Source organism: Cervus canadensis, chromosome 10 (assembly GCF_019320065.1).
Source record: "Cervus canadensis isolate Bull #8, Minnesota chromosome 10, ASM1932006v1, whole genome shotgun sequence".
In the NCBI taxonomy this organism is placed as follows: Eukaryota; Metazoa; Chordata; class Mammalia; order Artiodactyla; family Cervidae; genus Cervus; species Cervus canadensis.
This window is the reverse complement of record NC_057395.1, coordinates 70,521,304-70,526,116: the sequence shown is the minus strand read 5'-3', so window position 1 is coordinate 70,526,116 and position 4,813 is coordinate 70,521,304. Positions and strand designations below refer to the sequence as shown.

The 4,813-nt window shown below is 45.5% G+C and overlaps 1 non-coding gene across 1 annotated transcript; it reads right to left on the bottom strand.

The window, feature by feature from the left end:
- Positions 1-3,933: 3,933 nt before the first annotated feature.
- On the bottom strand, positions 3,934-4,083 carry LOC122449074. Its single transcript, XR_006271888.1, has one exon. It is a non-coding gene; the product is annotated as a small nucleolar RNA SNORA79 (small nucleolar RNA).
- Between the last annotated feature and the right edge of the window lie 730 nt (positions 4,084-4,813).

The following is a 4,813-nucleotide window of genomic DNA, read 5'->3' as shown; positions in this document are numbered from 1 at the left end:
TGCTTCACCCTAGGGTCTGACCTCTTACTGATCTTCCCCAGGGGAGGGACAGTCTTTTTTTCTTTCAGTTTTATTGAGATATAATCGCCATACAGCACTGCATACATTTAAGGAGTACAGCATGACTTGACTGTTACATATATTACAAAATGATAACCACAATAACTTAACATCCATCATCTCACATAGATACAAAAAAAAAAAAAAAGAAAAAAATGGATTTTTTTCCTTGTGATAAGAACTTTTAGGACTTACTCTCTTCGCAATGTTCAAATATACCATAGAGCAGCATTAACTACAGTCATCATGCTGTATGCTATATTCCCAGTGCTCATTTATTTTACAAGTAGAAATGTTCACCTTTTGACCACCTTCATTCAGTTCCCCCAACCCCCACCTCTCTCCTCTGGTGACCGCAAATCTGATCTGTTTTAATGATGTTGGGTTCCACCCCTCCTTTTTTTAGATTCCACATGTAAGTGAAATCTTGTAGTATCTGTCTTTCTTTGCCTGACACATAATGCCCTCAAGGTCCATCCGTGTTACAAACAGCAGGATTTCCTTTCATACAGCTGAATCGTATTTTGCTGTACATACGTGCCACATTTTCTTTATGCATTCATCTATCAGTAGGAACTTAATGTTGTTCCCGTGTCTTGGCTGTTGGGAGTAATGCGGCAATGAACATCTGGGTGCAGGTATCTCTTGGACATAGTGCTTTTATTTTCATCAGATATGGACCAGAAGTGTGATGGCTGGACCATAAGGTAGTTCTATTTTTAATTTTTTGAGGAAAGACAGTTCTGACTCCCACTCAAAGCTTTGTTGGATTGGATGTCAGCCTGGCCTTTGGTCTAGTGATGATGCCTCAAGGCTCCCCAAGGACTAGATGAGTGTGTCCTGTGTGCCCAGCACTGTTCAGGCTGACAGGAGTTCAAGGTCCAGTCCTTCCTTTTACTTACTGTGTGATTGCAGACAGAACACTCACCTCCTCTGAGCTTCAGTTTCCTGTCTGTAAACTGGGACAGTACAACCTCTACCCTACAGAATGGGTGAAAATGTTAGTGGCTTAGTCCTGTCTGACCTATGTGCAACCCCATGCACTGTGGCCCACCAGGCTCTTCTGTCCATGGAATTCTCCAGGAAAAAATACTGGAGTGGGTTACTGTTCCCTTCTACAGAGGATCTTCCAGACCCAGGGATAAAACCTGGGTCTCCTGCATTGCAGGCAGACTTTACCATCTGAGCTGCCCGAGAAGTCCTACAGGATGGGTTAGATTAATTAACTAAGGTCCATGAAGTGGGCTTCCCTGGGAGCTCAGCTGGTAAAGAATCCACCTGCAATGCAAGAGACCCCAGTTCGATCCCTGGGTCAAAAAGAGCCCCTAGAGAAGGGATAGGCTACCCATGTCAGTATTCTTGGGCTTCCCTGGTGGCTCAGACTGTAAAGAATCTGCCTGCAATGCAACAGACCCTGGTTTGATCCCTGGGTTGGGAAGATCCCCTGAAGGAGGGCATGGCAACCCACTCCAGTATGCTCGCCTGGAGAATCCCCATGGACAGAAGAGCCTGGTGGACTATAGTCCATGGGGTCACAAAGAGTCAGACACGACTGAGCGACTAAGCACCCACATGAAGTGTCTAGCATGGTGCTTGGTGAAGACTGAAAAGCACTGGCTTAGGTGCTAGCCATACATAACCCTTACACTGGGTGACTTGAACAGAAACATTGTCTCAAAGTTCTGGAGGGTGGAAGTCTGAAATCAAGGTGTTGTTAAGGTCAGTGCCTTCTGAAGACTGTGAGGGAAGAATCTCCCTCCTTGGCTCTTAGATGGCCATCATTTACCTGTGTCTCTTCACATCGTCTTCCCTTTAGGAAGACTGTGTGTCTGTGTCTAAATCTCTCCTTCTTATAAGGACACCAGTCATTTTGGGATCGGACCCACCATAAAGTCTTCATCATTAACTAGATTACCTCTGTAAAGACTGTCTCCAAATAAAGTCACATTCTTAAGTGGTGGGGTTGGAACTTCAACATATGAATTTCCATATGTGGGTGTGGGAGGGGGAGGGTGGGGGGAGGAAACACATTTCAATCCATAATAGGCACCTATAGCACCCATAGCAGAATATTAGAAATGTTATTATCAGCACGATCCTTGAAAGCTTTTATATGTCACGCTGCCCCAGGCCATCTCGAGTTGCCATGGCACTGGTTTCCCTGGAAAGGGGTCAGAAAATTCTTTCTTGCCTGAGCCACAATGGTAACATTCCTGTCTGTCTCCCAGGGCTTCATCCCAGACAGCTCAATGTGCCAACAGTCTCTGGGGTGCTGGCCAGCTTATGCCCTGTCGGGTCAGGCCTGTTTAACTCCTTCTCTCTCTTGCTGAGAGAGTCTGAGAAGTTCAATTATTATATTCATTTATTTGGCATCCACTTCTATTATGCTTACTATGCACCGGGCATTATTCTAAGCACCTTGCACATTATTAGCTCATTTAATTCTTGTAACAATCCTATGAGGCAGGTGCTGTTTTCACCTCCTATATGATCAAATGGAGGCAAAGAGAGGTTAATTTGACTAGGATTTCATGATTAGCAAGTGGCTGAGCTGGGGTTTTAACCCAGGCAGAGTTGCTCTGAACAACCATATTATTAAGGGGAAGCAATGTGGCAGGAATATAAACTCTGACATCAGAGAAATGTGAATTTGGATTTCAGCTAATGAGCAGAACTGGAAATTTCCATCACTGCCTGCCCCACAGAAAGTTTTTCTAAGAAGAATAAGCCCACCCCCTAGTTCCCCTGGTTGTGTTCCACTATGTCATTCCAGGTCTCAGGTGATTGGACGGAGGTGGACATGTGACTCAAGGGTGCTCCACCAGTTGGCTGGGACCCAAGGATGGCAAATCAGATTTCTCTCTCTGGCATTCGGCTAAGAGGCTTGAGCAGCGAGGATGTGAGCTGAAACCTTTTGGTCCAGAGGCATCGTTAAACTGGAGTGGTCATTTTGGGTCAGGTGCAAGTTTGAATTAGAAGGCAGTAGAAGGTGGCACAGTGGTAAAGAATCTGCCTACTGGTACAGCGGGTGCAAGAGACGCAGGTTCCATCCCTGGGTCGGGAAGATCCCTGGAGGGGGAAATGGCAACCTGCTCCAGTATTCTTACCTGGAAAAGTCCATGGACAGGGGAGCCTGGCAGGCTACAGTCCATGGGGTTGCAAAGAGTCAGACTGACTGAGGGACTGAGTGCACACACACACACACACACACACACACACAGAAGATACATGTGGGCCACCGGAGGACTGCTTCAGTGGTGCGAAGAATGGAGCAGAGCAGAGACAGTGATGCCTTGTGCTAGAGCAGAGGTTGTTCCCAAGGAGGAAAGACAAGAGGCACACACACGGTTGCTGACCTTCCCCTTCACTGGTGCCCTTATACATTCAGCTTCTGTGCATGTTGGCTGCTAACACCTTATAGTTGTTCCTTCCCCAGAGAAACCCTCCACCTTAGGGCTTCCCAGCTAGGTTGGTTAGTTCCTCTGGGAACCAGTTGCTGAGGACTGACTCACATGAAGTAAGAAGGCTGGTGTCCTGACTCAAGATGGGGCCACCTCTGTGCCATTCATACCCTGGAGCTCCCTGTGGGATCAGGCTGGAGCTGGTCTCCACCTGAGATGACATTCCTGCTTAGATTTCTTCTCTCCCCTTCCCTGTCCTGCTTCCCTCTCATCTTCCTCCTAGGAGCCTCCCTCAGTAATCACTTGTACAAGAATTCCCATCTCAAGGGCAATTTGCATACCCAAGAAGAAAAGACAGGTACCTTGGTTCTCAACTGCTGTCTCCTTTAAGACTCCATAACACTTGGTCTTGTTGAATTTCCTATCCTAGGATTCTGAGTCACCTATTTTCTTTCTTTCTTTCTTTTTTTCCAACTGTTGGACTCCACAAGAATCAGAAAGCACTGATGGACAGCCAACCCATTCCCATGGTGCCCTGAGTGAAGACAAGTCAGCTTAGATATATGATGGACTAAAATCCCACTACTTAAGGCTCCAAGCAGTGAGAGGAACTGAGTCACCTAATTTCTGTATACGGACCTCTGATTGAGTTAGACCAGGATGGCCTCTCTGTTTGTCACAGCTGAGCAAGTCCAAATTGAGTGAATTTGGTAAAGTTTGTGAATCATTCTTAATCTGACTCCATCTGGAAAATGGTGCCCATTACTCCCCTAACTTTAGTGCTTGTTTTAGTGACTTAAGAGAATGTATTTTGTGACAGCTTATAGCATTGTGATTGGTTTAGAGTAGGCACTCTGTTAGTGAGTTCTAGGCTTTTTGTTTGTTTCTTTCATTCTTTTTGTTTGTTTTTTACAATATTCTCTTTCTCCCTTACTCAATTCAGCCTGGGGAAGCATTAAGAGAAAATTTATCAGAGTGCTATATGACTTTCAAAGCACCATGGAAATGTGGGAGTTCAAAGAACTATGAATTTAGAGTCTCAGAAATCCAAGTTCAATTCTCTAGCCCACTGCTTCTCAAATTATAATGATCTTATGAATCACTCGAGGTTACTGTGAACATGCAGACTCTGATTCAGGAGGTCTGAGTGGAGCCCAAGACACAGCTTTTGTAACAGAGCTCCAGGCAATGCCAAAGCTGCTGGTCCTCAAAACAGCAAAACTTTGAGTGGTAAAGCTCTAGTCTGTCTTTTGGTTCCAGAGTGATTTTTTTTTTTCCTCCCCAAACAGTCAACCTGAATGGTAGGCTCTTCCCTTTTCATAGCATTTTGCACCTCCTGTGAGATGTGGTTC